The sequence below is a fragment of the Chiloscyllium plagiosum genome, unplaced genomic scaffold, assembly GCF_037043375.1.
Source record: "Chiloscyllium plagiosum isolate Xiang-an unplaced genomic scaffold, Cpla_swu_hap1 HiC_scaffold_24, whole genome shotgun sequence".
Taxonomy (NCBI): domain Eukaryota; kingdom Metazoa; phylum Chordata; class Chondrichthyes; order Orectolobiformes; family Hemiscylliidae; genus Chiloscyllium; species Chiloscyllium plagiosum.
The window spans coordinates 6482637-6500428 of NW_028270162.1; positions in this window are offsets into that span (position 1 = coordinate 6482637).

The window sequence follows — 17792 nt, forward strand, 5'->3', positions numbered from 1 at the left end:
CATTCCTGAAGAAGGGCATGTGCCCGAAACGTCGAATCTTCTGTTCCCTAGATGCTGCCTGACCTGCTGTGCTGTTCCAGCAATAAAGTTTCAGCTTTGATCTCCAGCGTCTGCAGACCTCACTTTCTCCTGTTCAACAAGATTCCCATGGGAGACTGATTAACAAGGTTAGATCTCACAGAATACAGGGAGAACTAGCCATTTGGATATAGAATTGGCTCAAAGGTAGAAGACAGAGGGTGGTGGTGGAGGGTTGTTTTTCAGACTGGAGGCCTGTGACCAGTGGAGTGCCACAAGGATCGGTGCTGGGTCCTCTACTTTTTGTCATTTACATAAATGATTTGGATGCGAGCATAAGAGGTACAGTCAGTAAGTTTGCAGATGACACCAAAATTGGAGGTGTAGTGGACAGCGAAGAGGGTTACCTCAGATTACAACAGGATCTTGACCAGATGGGCCAATGGGCTGAGAAGTGACAGATGGAGTTTAATTCAGATAAATGCGAGGTGCTGCATTTTGGGAAAGCAAATCTTAGCAGGACTTATACACTTAATGGTAAGGTCCTGGGGTGTGTTGCTGAACAAAGAGACCTTGGAGTGCAGGTTCATAGCTCCTTGAAAGTGGAGTCGCAGGTAGATAGGATAGTAAAGAATGTATTTGGTATGCTTTCTTTTGTTGGTCAGAGTACTGAGTACAGGAGTTGGGAGGTCAGAGTCACAGAGGTGTGCAGCACAGAAATAGACCCCTTGGGCCAACTAATCCATGCTGACCAGATATCCCAACCTAATCTAATTCTATTTGCCAGCACTTGGCCCATTTCCCTCCAAATCCTTCCTATTCATATACCCATCCAGATGTCTTTTAAATGTTGCAATCATATTAGCCTCTCCCACTTCCTCTGGCAGCTCATTCCATACACACCACCCTCTGCATGAAAAAGTTGCCCCTTAGGTCTCTTTTATATCTTCCCCCTCTCACCCTAAACCTATGCCCTCTAGTTCTGGACGCCCCAACCCCAGGGAAAAGACTTTGTCTATTTACCCTATCCATGCCCCTCATGATTTTGTAAACCTCTATAAGGTCACCCCTCAGCCTCCGATGCTCCGGAGAAAACAGCCCCAGCCTGTTCAGCCTCTCCCTGTAGCTCAGATCCTCCAACCCTGGCAACATCCTTGTAAATCTTTTCTGAACCCTTTCAAGTTTCACAACATCTTTCCGATAGGAAGGAGACCAGAATTGCACAGAATATTCCAACGGTGGCCTAACCAATGTCCTGTACAGCTGCAACATGACCTCCCAACTCCTGTACTCAATACTCTGACCAATAAAGGAAAGCATACCAAACGCCTTCTTCACTATCCTATCTACATGCGACTCCACTTTCAAGGAGCTATGAACCTGCACTCCAAGGTCTCTTTGTTCAGCAACATTCCCTAGGACCTTACCATTAAGTGTATAAGTCCTGCTGAGATTTGCTTTCCCAAAATGCAGCATTATACATTTATTTAAATGAAACTCCATCTGCCACCTCTCAGCCCATTGGCCCATCTGGTCAAGATCCTGTTGTAATCTGAGGTAACCCTCTTCACTGTCCACTCTACCTCCAATTTTGGTGTCATCTGCAAACTTACTAACTGTGCCTCTTATGCTCGCATCCAAATCATTTATATAAATGACGAAAAGTAGAGGGCCCAGCACCGATCCTTGTGGCACTCCACTGGTCACAGGCCTCCAGTCTGAAAAACAACCCTCCACCACCACCCTCTGTCTTCTACCTTTGAGCCAGTTCTGTATCCAAATGGCTAGTTCTCCCTGTACTCCATGAGATCTAACCTTGCTAATCAGTCTCCCATGGGGAACCTTGTCGAACGCCTTACTGAAGTCCATATAGATCACATCTACTGCTTTGCCCTCATCAATCTTCTTTGTTACTTCTTCAAAAAACTCAATCAAGTTTGTGAGACATGATTTCCCATGCACAAAGCCATGTTGACTATCCCTAATCAATCCTTGCCTTTCCAAATACATGTATATCCTGTCCCTCAGGACTCCCTCCAACAACTTGCCCACCACCGACGTCAGGCTCATAGTCTATAGTTCCCTGGCTTGTCTTTACCGCCCTTCTTAAACAGTGGCACCACGTTTGCCAACCTCCAGTCTTCCAGCATCTCACCTGTGACTATCGATGATACAAATATCTCAGCAAGAGCCTCAGCAATCACTTCTCTAGCTTCCCACAGAGTTCTCGGGTACACCTGATCAGGTCCTGGGGATTTATCCACCTTTATGTGTTTCAAGACATCCAGCACTTCCTCCTCTGTAATTTGGAGATTTTTCAAGATGTCACCATCTATTTCTCTATAGTCTATATCTTCCATGTCCTTTTCCACAGTAAATACTGATGCAAAATACTTGCTCAGTTTCTCCTGCAGCACCACACAAAGGCCGCTTTGCTGATCTTTGATCTCTCCATGGTTACCCTTTTGTCCTTAATGTATTTGTAAAAACCCTTTGGATTCTCCTTAATTCTATTTGCCAAAGCTATTTGTAGTGTGGATGAGCAGAGGGATCTTGGTGTCCATGTACACAGATCTCTGAAAGTTGCCACCCAGGTAAATAGTGCGGTGAGGAAGGCATATGGCGTACTGGCTTTTATTGGTAGAGGAATTGAGTTCCGGAGTCCTGAGGTCATGATGCAGTTGTATAAGACTCTGGTGCGGCCGCATCTGGAATATTGTGTGCAGTTTTGGTCGCCATACTATAGGAAGGATGTGGAGGCACTGGAACGGGTGCAGAGGAGGTTTACCAGGATGTTGCCTGGTATGGAAGGAAGATCGTATGAGGAAAGACTGAGACACTTGGGGCTGTTTTCATTAGAGAAAAGAAGGTTTAGGGGTGACTTGATTGAGGTGTACAAGATGATTAGGGGGTTAGATAGGGTTGACAGTGTGAACCTTTTCCCGCGTATGGAGTCGGGTATTACAAGGGGGCATAGCTTTAAATTAAGGGGGGGTAGATATAGGACTGAAGTTAGGGGTAGGTTCTTCACTCAGCGAGTCGTAAGTTCATGGAATGCCCTGCCAGTAGCAGTGGTGGACTCTCCCTCTTTATGGGCATTTAAACGGGCATTGGATAGGTATATGGAGGATAATGGGTTAGTATAGGTTAGGTGGGCTTGGATCGGCGCAACATCGAGGGCCAAAGGGCCTGTACTGCGCTGTATTCTTCTATGTTCTATGTTCATGTCCCCGTTTTGCCCTCCTGATTTCCCTCTTAAGTGTACTCCTACTTTCTTTATACTCTAAGGATTCACTCGATCTATCCTGTCTATACCTGACACAAGCTTCCTTCTTTTTCTTGACCAAACCCTCAATTTCTTTAGTCATCCAGCATTCCCTACACCTACCAGCCTTCCCTTTTACCGTAACAGGGATATACTGTCTCTGGACTCTTCTGTTCCAATTGGAATTCTCAGGCTTTGTGCTGAGGCATACACAGAAAGTAGAAGTAGGAAACAGAGAAGGAAAGTTTATTAATTACACATCCTGCAAACAAGATGAAAGATTTGTTTCAGCAATCCAAAATGTGGAGCAGATTAAGAACAATGGTTCTTTCTCCACTTTCCCCTCGAGCTCCTCTTACTGTAATACTCACTGTGCACCAGTAGGTGCCAGTGTCGCTCCACCATATTGCAGATGGTATGCGTTTAACCATTTAAACATCTGGACTATGATTCAGTACAAATGGTGTTCCTGTATCTGTGTTAAAGTACATTGTTCTGTGTCTTAACAGTTGTTTTCACACCCCGATTTTCACTGGGAGGAGCATGTTCTCAGCTTCTGAGAATAGGGCAAGTCTCTTCAAACACAGAAAATGGGGCGAAAGGAGGTCATTCGGCCAATTGTACCTCACCAGCTGTACTATCTCGAGCCAGTTGTCTGCCTTTTCCCCATAATACTATTGTGATCAGAATAACTACTCAATACCCCTCTTAAATGCCTCCACCACGAAATGAACCGCAATTGTAACCACTAATTGTAACAATACAATTGTAATGTTGACTTACACAGTAGAAAAACACTTAGAACTACTGAAATGCTTTGGTGGCCATATCACTCAATTAGCGAAGGGTCCTGTTGACTAGTGATGAATTTCCCAAGAGCAGTCAGGCAACAGCATTCAGACTGAAGAAAGGGAAAATGAGAATGTCCCGGAGTGATTGTACTCTGTGCACGAAAGAGTCTGCTTGAACAGCAAAGACGGGTAGGAGATGTTCAGGCATTGTAGTTCTCCTCTACTTCTCGACCCACGCTGCTCTGAATGGAGATGCCATGACATTGTTTCAACGGGCAACAGACAGTATTTCACTGAAGGACAGACTTGGCTTGCAGTCTGGTTGGAATATGTCGAATATTGAATAGAGAGACATATTTCTCACAACACAGCTGCCGGTGTGGATTAACTGTTACAGTGAATTCAAGAGCTCATTGGCTGTTGTGACACATCAGTAACTTGTCCAAAATGCAATGCTGTGGGTGCCCTTGGTGAGAGAGGTCGGTGGTGGCCCAGGGAAGACCCTCGCGTAGCCGAGGAGGGGGTGTTTCTGAACAGACTGGATGCTGGGTCCACAGGAACAGCAGGGCCCTAAGGCTCCAGTCTGAGGATGAAGATCCTGACCCTGGATCCTCACAGCAGAAGGAAAATGGCAGCATCGTTAGGGAGTGTGTCACCATGGCGATCAACAGCTCGGCAACGGGTACCAACACCGAACCCGAACACCCCACGGTCACAGGGAGAACCCCCCCCACCTCATGGTCACAGGGAGACCCCTGCCTCTGGGGGCAGGTCCTGGTTTCTCCGAGACAGAGCTCCATACCCGCCGGGTCACCCAATAAAGTTACTGCCCGGTTGGTTATCTCCGGGAGGTGAGGTGGGGCTGGGAACAGTTTTGACAGAAGCTGAACCCCTCTCGGATGGTTCACCTGTAAACTAACTATCTTCACTCTGAGCTCAGTGAGGGAGAGCTGCCAAAGGTGGGCTGGTCTGGCCTACATGTGACTCCAGGCCCACAGCAATGTGGTTGAATCTCAGCTGCTCTCTGGGGTAGTAAATATTGGCTTAGCCAGCAATTCTCACATCCCCAGAAAGAATTTTTTAAAAATTCATATTCAGTGGAAAATGAAGCCAAAAGTATTGAGTAGATTGTAGGGACTAGCTGCAGGGGTTGGAAAGTTAGGAACAGTTACAGAGACAAACCGTTCTCGCGGTTTATTTAACTGTGTTCATTTGATTTGATAGAAACCTTCCTGGCCTGTGCTGATGTCAGTGAATCTTCATAGTCGAGTGTATCATAGAACCATACAGTCGAGACCCTTCGGCCCATCTGGTCTATCCCCTCAACAATGCACCACTTCCTACAACAATCCCACATTCCTGCTCTCGGCCCCGACATTTCAAGTTCCCATTCAAGTAGTTTTTAAAGGCTGTGAGATTTTCCACCTCAACTGCCCTCCCCGCATGTGCATTCCACACCCCACCACCCTCTGGGTTGCACCCAATCCCCTCTGAACCCTGTTGCCCTTGACATTAACCTCTCCCCTTTTTCACCTGTTTCTCTGGTCAACCTATGCAGAGATGTTATTCCAAGCCTCTGGAGTAGGTGGGACTGGAACAGAGGCCTCCTGGTCCAGGATGGGTACATTGCCACTGCACCACAAAAGGGCCCTAAGTCCCCTTTTATTTTTGTGAACCCATTTTTCTCATTAGCATGGTCAGTGATGACATTACACACCTCTGGAGCAGGTGGGATTTGAACCGTTGGACTGACTGGTGGCTTGTTTGCTTCAGAGTTTGGAAGGGTGAGGGGGGACTGGACTGAAATGTGCAAGATCCCGAAGGGTCTGGATGAGGTGGAGGAGGTAAAGATGTCTCCTCTAGTGGGTCAGCCCAGAACAGTCCCTCATGGAACAACTCACTCATTCCGGGTAAACCTTCTCTTTATTGAACACAGATACAGGAAAGGCCATTCAGTCCATCCAGCCAGCCTCGTCATGGCTGATTGAGCACTGCACTGCATTTACCCCATCCCCCTGTACCCCATTGGCAATCAGCAATCCATCAACCCCTACCTTAGGCAGACTGAGTTTCCCCAGCCCTCTGGAGCTGCATGCAAATTTATTTCTGATAATGCGCCTTAGGACACTTCTACAATATTAAAGGCACTATATGAATGAAAGTTGCTGTTGTTATTGAAAAGCTAAAGATTAAAATACAAATTGGAAATGCCCGAAGACAAGGAAAATGAACCATCAAGTGAGACATTGAAAAACAGAACGTGTAGGCCATGGGTAACTTGTGACAATATAATGAATGGTTTAAAAATGTTTCCCACGTTGTATTCGGAGATAAGTGAGTCATTGACACCAGTAAATCCTCAGAGATCCATTCACTTTGCTTCAGTTGCGTGTATTGATTCCTTGAATGTTTTATGGCAGTAATGTCATTGATCTCCCTGAGATTAGTGAGCATACTCGGTCAGTGGACAGTCAGTAATCCAGAGCCAGTTCACAAACCACACTGTGATTGTTCACAGAGCAGCCACCCCTCAGAATAGGAACTTTAGGCAGAGTTCCAAGGTTGGAGTGGAACAAACTGGTCAGAAGATTGCTCTAGATCAGCCCCACAATGTTCTAGGTTTATTTGGCATAGTCCAATCACACATCGCTGAGTTGGTTTGGGTCATTAACATAGAATGCCTACAGTGCAGGAGCAGGTCATTCAGCCCATTGAGTTCATACCAACCCTCCAAACAGCATCCCATCCAGACCCATACCCCTACACTATCCCAGTAGAAACAAAATAGAAGAGTAGGCCATTCGGCCCTCCCCCACCAATGTGATCAGACAATTTCAGTATCCCATTCCTGCTTCCTCTCCCTATACCCCTTGAGCCATAAAAGCCACACCAGCTCCCTCTTGAATCAATGAACTAGCCCCAACAGCTTCCTGTGGGAGAGAATTCCTCACGTTCCCAATTCTGGTGAAGGTATTCTTCCCCATCTCAGTCCTGACTGGCTTACTGTGACTGACTCCCTGGCTCTGCACTCCCCCGACATCAGGAACATTCTTCCCACATCCAGCCTGTCCAGTCCCACCAGGATTTTATGTTTCTATAAGATCCCCCTCATTCTTTGAAATTCTACGGAGTACAAGCCCAGTCAATCTGATCTTTCCTCATGTCAGTCCTGCCATCCCAGGGATCAGTTTGGTGAACCCTCATTGGTAACCCTGCACTTCCCATGGCTGACCCACCCAGCCTGCCCATCCCTGAACACAGTGGGGGAAATTCAGCCCGGCCCAGCCCAGCCACCCTGACGTGCACATCTGTGGATGGTGGGAGGAAACCCACGCAGACACGAGGAGAATGTGCAAACTCAGAATGTTAGTAAAGTACTTCACAGTAAATGAAGTGGTTTTGAAATGTTTTTAGTGTAGGAAATGCAGCAGTTACTAGCAAGCTCTGAGTAACAGACCTGAGAGAGAGTTAGGAGATTGGTGATGCAAGTTGTGGGACAAACCTTGGATATCATCCCACTGCTCGGTTTCAAAACTCTATCATTGGCATGACACAGGAGGACAGAGGGAGTCTCAGGCTAATGACGTCTATGACAGACAGTGTAGCACTCCATCAGCACAGCAACAAGAGCTTCTGACTGAAGGACCCACCCAGCTGTGGGAACAGGACGTAAACTCACCACCTTCTTACCCAGAGGGGAGTGGTGCTCTGTCACTGGGGAAGGCTCATTCACCCGGAGTGAAGGGGAATGCACGGGCACAGTGTCTGCGTTCACAACGTAACGGAGCCTGGAGCTGGCAAACAAAGGAATTAGGTCCCAGTAGATGCTGGGCCTAACAAGGTACTCAGTTCAAAGGCCTGTCCAGACTGGGCAACAAATATTGGCCTTACTCAGTGACTCCCTCCAACACCCCAGGAACAAATAAAGAAAATAAAAAAAGGTAGAGGGTGGGGATGTACGATGTTGCTGAGACAGAAGTGGCTGATTAAGTCAAGTTGGAGTGAGAAATCAGTCATGACAGCAGGATGAGAGAGGTCCAAATGGATCAAATAGCCTTTCTGCACAGAGACCAGTATCCCCTCACCAAGTCCCCTTTATTTACACACACACACACAGAGTGCAGAGGCTCTGACCCATCGGTTCAGAGACAGCCCGGAGAATCCAGAAACCTCGTGTTTATCCTTCCTTCTTTGCAGGTGTCAGACACAGCGAACAACAGGTAAATCTTTCTACCTGGTGGTGGGATCGTGAATAAAGGAAACACCCGAGTGGTCTGTGACAAGCAGTGTCCTTCACAAAGGGCAATGCTGTGTGATCAAACAGTGAAGGGGAGGGCAGGGATTAAATCAAAATAGAGTTGGAGGGGGAAATAATACACTCCACTCCCTGCGGTGCCCATCTCTAGACCTCTTGTTCATTTTGTTTTAATACCCCCACACCACTGTGGTACTGCTTATATTTAAGACTTCTTGTTTGTTTTTCTATTAAACAATGCAGTTTACAAAACAATTAACATTAACAGCTGTGTACAGAGAAACAGCAATTTTATAAGGGAGAGGAGCAGCAAAGCCAGGCCCCAAACCCCACCATCCAACAAGTCCAGGGAAATGAGGAGCCTCAAATCCCAGTTTCAATCATTACGTAAAGTAATAGTGACATTTGTACATACAAGACAGTCCAATTACATTAAAAATGTGCATACAATACAGTCCCCCAGAAAAACAGCAAGACAACCCATCCCTCCCACCTTTCTAAGGCAGACTGTCCTTACACACCTTCCAGCTCTTGGCCAATCCCATGTCCCTTCCAGTTCTCGGTCCGCCCTGACACCTTCTGACCACCTCGAGGAGAGCCCATCCCAAATCACCCCTTCTCAGGACGACAGCACTCAAAGGCCTACCCACCCTCCAGCTCTCAGGTTATCCTGAAAACTGTCACCCTATGAGGCTCCCAGCTCAGTGAGGCTTGTCAGACCCAGGGACACACAAGGCAGTGCACGTGATAACCCCAACAAACCACATGACAGAGTTATGTATCAACCAACCAACCAGAGCCCTTTCTGGTACACAGCCATTAGAATAGAGTTCTCTTCAAAATATAGAGTCCATTCCCAGGATCAGAGTCCACTCCAGTATACAAAGTGTATTATCAGAAATGGAGTCTACTCCAAACTGCAGAGTCCATCGCTAAAAACAGAGTCCATAACCGAGGGCAGAGTCCACTCCTGAAGGCAGCAAATGCACACCCCACAGCACACATACAGGTGTTCACTCTCCATAGAGTTCTGGCTCATCCATAGAGAACCAGGCCCACTCACAGGAACACAGTACATCAGAAAGGTGCAGTTAACTCAGGGGTTTGGTCCACTCCTTAAGGCAGGGTCTACTCCCAAACTCCAGGATACAGCAAGTGCTCACCTCCCAGCACACACACAGGTGTTCAGTCTTGACAGGCCTAGTCCAAGGGTCAGGCCTACCCACACGAACAGCTTATCTGGTAAGGTGTATTTTCTCACAAGGGCTCAGTCCAAACACCAAAAACACTGAAGACACAAAAAAGAAAACTCAAGTCCAAGGGCTAAGCCCCATCACAAAGTCAACATTTCTCAAAGTAAAAAGAGAAAAGACTAACACAGGCTGTAACCAGCCAATGAAACAACAATCCCCTAATGAGAACTAAGTCACACCTGAAACACATTGTGTGCATCAGGAGTTTAGAAATCAGTCCTCACCAAAGGAGTACCAGTTAACAAACTGGCTAAATAATTCACCAGATCAGGTGTCAGGTCCCCCAAAAAACACAGCAAGTAACAGTAACACACTGACTGTGGGCCAGCCAGCACAGAGTCAGTACCCAAAATTGAGAAGGCCCCGAATCTCCTGTTTATATTTATATTTTATTAAACAAATTACAAACACAGTTTACAAAAAACATTTACAGCTGTACATAAGAGACAGCAATGTTACAAGGGAGAGGAGCAGCAAAGCTAGGCCCCAAACCCTACCATTCAACCATTTTACAGGGAGATGAGGACAAACCTCAAATCCCAGTTCCACTTATGGCAAGACAGTGACAATGACATTTATACATTAGACAATACTATTACATACAAAGTGCAGACAATACAGACCCAGCAAGCCCCCATCTCTCCCACCTTCCGACCGCTCTAAGGCAGCCCGCCCCTACCCACCTTCCGGTTCTCGGTCCACCCCATGCCCCTTCCAGTTCTCGGTCCGCCCTGACACACCTTTTGACCACCTCTAGGACAGCCCGCCCCGGTACCCGCCCAGGGTGACAGCAGTCAGGACAGCCTACCCACCTTCCGGCTTCACTAACCACCCTCAGCACCTTTCGACCACCTCTGGGGCAGCCCGCCCCGGTACCTGCCCGGGGTGACAGCGCCGAGGACGGCTACCCGCCTTCTGGCTCTCGGTCTGCCCCTAGGTACCATTGGGCTCTCACCCACCCCGTTGCACCTCCGACCAGTGGGCTATCCTGGCACACCTTTCGGCCACCTCTAGGACAGCCCGTCCCCTTCCCTGGGACGACAGCGTGTAGGGTAGCCCACAGGCCTTCCGGATCTCAGCCCGCCCCTACGTGCCTTCTGGCTCTCGGCTGCTCTGACACCTTTCGACCACCTCTAGGACAGCCCGTCCCGATTACCCCTTATCGGGACGACAGTGCTCAGAACAGCCTACCCACCATCCAGCTCTTGGGGTGACTGGCATCAGGGTGGCCTACCCACCCTCCGGCTTTTAGGACAGCCTACCAACCTTCAGATTCACAGCATGGCCTACCCACCCTCCGGCTCTCGGGGTGACAGCTTTCAGGACAACCCATGAGCCTCCCAGCTCACAGCAAGGCCTGCCAGACCCAGGGACACGCAAGACAGTGCGGGTGATAGACCCAGGAAACACCACAATACAGTTAGTTACCCAAAAAAAAAAAACTCCCTTCTGGTACACAGTCCAAATTTATACAGTCTTCAAGATATGGAATCCATTTCCAGGAAGAGTCCACTCCAGTATACAATGTGCAATGTCAGAATTAGAGGCCACTCCAAACTGCAGAGTCCGTTGTTAAAAAACAGTCCACAATCAAGGGCAGAGTCCACTCCTGGAGGCAGGAAATGCACACCCCACAGCACACAGTTCAGTCTCAATGGAGTCCTGGTCCAGCCTTGGAGAGCCAGGCCCACTCACAGGAACATAGTACATTGTACAGGTGCAGTTAACTCACAGGGGTTTGGTCCGCTCCTGAAGGAAAGGTCTTCTCCCAAACTCCAGGATACAGCAACTGCTCACCTCCCAGCACACACACAGATGTTCAATCTTCAGAGGCCCAGTCCAGGGCTAGGCATCCCCACAGGAACAGCTCCTCTGGTAAAATGCATGTCTTCCACAGGACTCAGTCCAAAACACCAATAAAAAGTGAAGACACATACAAAAAAAACAAAGAAAACTACAGTCCAAGGCCTAAGCCCTACCATAAATTAACATTGTCCTTTTCTCAGGAAGAGGAGAGAGTAACACACAGGCTGTAACCAACCAGTGAAACAACCCCCTAATGAGAACTAAGTCACACCTGAAACACATTATGTGCATCAGGAGTTTAGAAATCAGTCCTCACCAAAGGAGTACCAGTTAACAAACTGGCTAAATAATTCACCAGATCAGGTGTCAGGTCCCCCAAAAAACACAGCAAGTAACAGTAACACACTGACTGTGGGCCAGCCAGCACAGAGTCAGTACCCAAAATTGAGAAGGCCCCGAATCTCCTGTTTATATCAGTCAGCCAGGGCTTTCTTGATTAGATAACATAGTCATTGAGATCCACCTGGCCCCCGTTTCAATCACTACACTTTCCAACATCATCATTTGTGTTTTATGACTCATGTTTTATTTAGAAAATCTTTTGTTGGATTAAGGTGTGCCTTGAATATTTCATTCATACTCAAATGGCCAATACTTAGGAACAAAAACAGAATTTGTTGGAAAAGCTCAGCAGGTCTGGCACATTTGCGGAGAGAAATCAGAGTTAACATTTCAGGGTCAAGTGACCCTTCCTGAGAACGGTGAATATGTGGAACTTCCAGGCTGCCCCACCTTCAGTATGACCTCTGTCTCAGATCGCCTGACTCAGAGACAGGGGAGAAAGTGAGGTCAGCAGATGCTGGAGATCAGAGATGGAAATGTGTTGCTGGAGAAGCGCAGCAGGTCAGGCAGCATCTAGGGAACAGGAGAATCGACGTTTCGGGCATTAGCCCTTCTTCAGGAATGCCCGAAACGTCGATTCTCCGGTTCCCTAGATGCTGCCTGACCTGCTGCGCTTTTCCAGCAACACATTTCCATCAGAGACAGGGGTGCTACCACTGCACCACCAGAGCTCTAGGAACACTTCTGAAGAGTTTTATAAAGTGCTCCTTCCTCTATTCAGGCCCTGGTTTATACCAGTCAATAGTGGAGTTTAGCTATTGTCAAATGTGTTGGTACAACCCACTCTGGCCCCTGTGAAACATTGAATTATTACAGGAGACCGTTAGTCCCATTGTGCCTGGAATGGACAGTGAGGCACAGGGGACAAACATTGGCTTCTGAGCTGGGAGTGGCAGCACCGAACCAGGGCCGGTTTTACGCCTCCTGAACTCCGAATGGAAAAGAGCCAGGAGAGTTCAGTTCGCCATGAGGCCTAGCCTGTGCAAAGAAACTCTTAAAACTCCAGTGAAAACAAAAAATGCTGGAATTCACAGTGGGTCAGGCAGCTACCGTGGAGAGAGAGCAAGCTCACATTTCGAGTCTGGATGACTGAAGTTCATCAGAGCTGCCTGACCTGCTGTGATCACCAGCATTTTTTTTTTGTTTTCAGTACAGAGTCCAATATTTGCAATAATTTGCTCTTAAAACTCCAGTCTTTCGGAGCTCTGAGCAGAGCAGTATAAATCAGTGTAATCACCAGGCTTTAAAATTATACTATGAGACTAATGGTGTGCAAATGCTTCTAACGACCCTGTGAAATTCACATTGTTCATTATTTTACTGGAGGCTTTAACTTGTTGATGGTGAACAGAACACTGGTTCTAATTCTGAACTGATGGGTTTAATCACCAGATATTTGCCAGCACTCCTGCAGAATACTTCTTTAATCATTTGAGATGCAGACGTTGTTTGCTCTTGCCCCAATTGTTCCTGGGAATGTGAGACTGTGATCTGCTGGGTGCAGTGTTACAAATATCTGTGCCAGGGATTGGCATCTGTTCGACATTATCTTTAACCCTGGCCATTCAATAACACTTACCCCCTTTGGAAATCATGAATTCTTTCAATACAAAAGCAGCGAACACTGGAAACTCTCAGCAACTCTCTGGAAATCTTTAAACAGAGAGAGAAATGGCTTGGGTTCCTAGGAGTGTCCAGCCCATTGCAGCACGAACAATCCAAACCCACCATTGTTATCACGTGAGGGGACATTACACAGCCCTCTCCCCCAACGTCCCCCCAATGCACCTCTCACCCCTGGGGTGTACAGTGACCTCTGGACGAAACAAAACAAAGCATGATTTTCTTCCATCGCTCCCTGACTCTCCCCTCCCTGTGACCCCTCCAAGCCACTGCCTTCCAATCCATTCCCAAATGACCCACTGCTCTCCGGCAAAAGGGCAACTTCATCTTTCTCCGGCCCCGTCTCTTGGCCTTTGTCCCACACTCGTAACGGCCCTTCATTCCCCTCCTCAGCTTTCTGATCTCTCGTCTGCTGTGAGTATAGAACCAGGTCTATGGTGGGCAAGATAGGACTGAGATGTGGGGAGAGATGTCTTCACCCAGAGAGTGGGGAGGGAGCCTTTGGGATTCTCTGCCACTGAAAGCAGTTGAGGTCAAAACGTTGGATGTTTTCAGGTAGGAGTTAGATAGAGTTCTCAAGGACAAAAGAATCACAGGGTATGGGAAGAAAGCAAGAAAAGAGGACTGATGACCAGCCATGACCGTATTAAATGGGGGAGCAGGCTCAAAGGGATGAATGGCCTACTCCTGCTCCTATTTTCTATGGTTTTCGATGTCACTGTGATGATGTCACTGTGATGATGTCACTGTGATGATGTCACTGTGATGATGTCACTGAATGACATCACAGATGCCTGCCCCCCCAAAGCTGTCCTCCACTGACAAGGCACTAAGTCAGGAGTATGATGGAATACTCCCCACTTGCCCCTGGATGGGGGCAGCTCCAACAACACTCAAGAAGCTCAACACCATCCAGGACAAAGCAGCCCCCGCTTGATTGGCCCCACATCCACCAACATCCACTCCCTCCACCATCAACGCTCAGTAGCAGCAGTGTGTACCATCTACAATATGCACTGAGGAAATTCACCAAAGATCCTCAGACAGCACCTTCCAAACCCTTTCTCCTTATCTCCATTCTAAAAGGTCTTCCCTTTACTCTGAGGCTGTGCCCTCGAGCCCCGGTCTCTCCTACCAATGGAAACATCTTCCCAACATCCGCTCTGTCCAGGCCATTCAGTATTCTGTATGCTTCAATTAGATCCTCCCTCATCCTTCTAGACTCCAAGTATCGACCCAGACATGACAAACATTCCTCATGGAACGTTCCTACCAGGGGAAAGCCATAGTTGTCAGGTCTCTAGCATTGAGGCTCAGAAGAGAAGGGGGGGAGAATAGAAAAGCGCTAGTGGTAGGGGACTCAATAGTTAGACAGATTGGCAGGAGCTTTTGTGGTCAGGAACACGACTCCCGGAAGGTATGTTGTCTCCCCAGTGCCGGGATGTCGCCGATCGGGTTTACAAGATTCTGAAGGGGGAGGGTGAGCAGCCAGGAATCGTGGTACATATTGGCACCAACGATATAGCCAGGAAAGGGATTGAGGATCTGAAAAGTGACTACAGAGAGTTATGTTGGAAGCTGAAGAGCAGGACGAGTAGAGTAGTGATCTCAGGTTTGTTACTGGTGCCACGAGATAGTCAGGTGAGGAACAGGCAATGAGTGCAGCTTAACACGTGGCTGTGCAGCTGGTGCAGGAGGGAGAGCTTCAGATACTTAGACCATTGGGATGCCTTCTAGGGAAGGCGGGATCTGTACATGAAGGACAGGTTACACCTTAACTGGAGGGGCACAAATGTTCTGGTTGAGAAATTAGCTCATACGATTCGGGAGGGCTTAAACTAGTTTGGTGGGGTTTAGGAATCAGTGGCAGGATGTAGTGAATCTGTCGGGAAGGTTTTTCACATAATGAAACAAAGGGATCGGTTAAAGTGTGTCTGCTTTAATGCAAGGAGTGTCAGAAACAAGAGTATGAACTAGCATGGATCAGTACTTAGGACTTTGATATTGTGGCCATAACGGAGACGTGGGTTTCACAGGGGCAGGAATGGTTGCTAGATGTTCCAGGGTTTAGAACGTTTAAAAAGAACAGTTTTGGCAGGGGTGGGTGAGCAAAGAGGAGGGGGTGTAGCATTGCTTCTGAGAGTGGTCACAGCTACAGAAACGAACGTTGTTGAGGAAGATTTGTCTACCAAGTCAGTATGGGTGCAAGTTAGGAACAGCAAGGGAACAGCCACCTCATTGGGGGTTTTCTACAGACCATCTCATAGCAGTAGGAAGACTGAAGAACTCATAAGCTGGCAGATTTTGGAAAAATGCAACTGTAACAGGGTTGTTGTTATGGGTGACTTCAACTTTCCCAATATTGACTGGAACCTCCTTAGTGCAGATGGCTTGAATGGAGCTGTTTTTATCAGGTGTGTTCAGGAGGGTTTCCTTACTCAGTATGTGGACAGACTGACGAGGGGAGAGGCCATTTTGGATTTGGTGCTCAGCAATGAGCCAGGACAGGTGTCAGATCTCGCGGTGGGAGAACACTTCGGTGACAGTGACCACAACTGTCTCACATTTACCATAGCCACAGAGAGGGAAAGGAGAAGTTACCATGGGAAAATATTTAATTGGGGAAAAGGAAATTATGACGCTATCAGACAGGAGTTGGGAAGTACAGATTGGGAGCAATTGTTCCACAGAAAGGGCACAGCAGACAAGTGGAGACTGTTTAAGGAGCAGTTGTTGCGAGTGATACATGAGTTTGTTCCTCTGAGGCAGGTAAGAAGGGGTAAGATTAAGGACCCTTAGATGACGAGATCAGAGGAGCTTCTCATCCAAAGGAAGAATGCAGCTTATGTAAGGTGGATGAAGCAAGGATCTAGCACAGCTTTAGAGGATTACAGGCTTGCAAGAAAGGAGCTCAGAAATGGACTGAGGAGAGCCAGGAGGGGGTACGAAAAAGGCTTGGCAAGAAGGATTAGGGAGAACCCAAAGGCATTTTACTCATACTTGAGGAATAAGAGAATGATCAGGGAGAAGGTAGAGCTGGTCAGGGATAGCGGAGGGAACTTGTGCGTGGAGTCTGAGCAGATAGGGGAAGCCCTAAATGAGTTTTTTACTTCGGTTTTCACTAAGGGACCTGGTTGTGAATGAGAACTTTGAGGAGCTGGGATACAGTCTTGACCAGATCAACATTAATGAAGTTGATGTGCTGGAAATTTTGGCAAACATTAAGATTGATATGTTCCCAGGGCCAGACCAGATTTATCCGAGGCTGCTCCGGGAAGCGAGAAGGGAGGTTGCTAAGCCGCTGGCGAAGATCTTTGCTTCCTCACTCTCCATGGGAGTCGTAGTGGAGGATTGGAGGGAGGGGAATGTCATTCCTATTTTCAAGGAGGGGAATAGGGAAATCCCTGGCAAATACAGATCAGTCAGTCTTACATCTGTGGTCAGCAAGGTTTTGGAAAGAATTCTGAGGGATAGGATTTATGACTATTTGGAAAAGCATAGCGTGATTAAAGGCGGTCAGCATGGCTTTGTGTGGGGCAGGTCATGCCTCACAAATCTTATTGAGTTCTTTGAGGAGGTGACGAGACAGGTTGACGAATGTCGAGCAGTGGATGTGGTGTATATGGACTTCAGCAAGGCATTCGATAAGGTTCCCCATGGTAGGCTCATTCATTAAGTCAAGATGTATGGGATACAGGGAGATTTGGCGGTCTGTATTCAGAATTGGTTGGCTGGCTGACAGAAGGCAGAGAGTGGTTATAAATGGAAAGTATTCTGCCTGGAGGTCAGTGGTGAGTGGTGTCCTGCAGGGCTCTGGTCTTGGGCCTCTGCTCTTTGTAGTTTTTATAAATGACTTGGATGAGGAGGTTGAGGGGTGGGTTAGTAAATTTTGCAGATGACACAAAGGTTGGAGGTGTCGTCAATAGTGTAGAGGGCTATTGTAGGCTGCAGAGCAACATAGACAACTTGCAGAGCTGGGATGAGAAATGGCAGATGGCGTTCAACCTGGATAAATGTGAAGTGATGCATTTTGGAAGGTCCAACTTGAAAGTTGAGTATAGGATTAAAGACAGGATTCTTGGTAGTGTGGAGGAACAGAGGGACCTGGGTGTGCAAGTACATAGATCCCTTAAAGTTGCCACCCAAGTGGATGGGGTTGTTAAGAAAGCATATGGTGTTTTGGCTTTCATTAACAGGGGGATAGAGTTTAAGAGCCGTGGGGTTTTGCTGCAGCTCTACAAGTCCCTGGTGAGACCACACTTAGAATATTGTGTCCAGTTCTGGTCACCCTACTATAAGAAAGATACAGAGGCTTTGGAGAGGGTGCAAAGAAGGTTTACCAGGATGCTGCCTGGACTGGAGGACTTGCCTTATGAAGA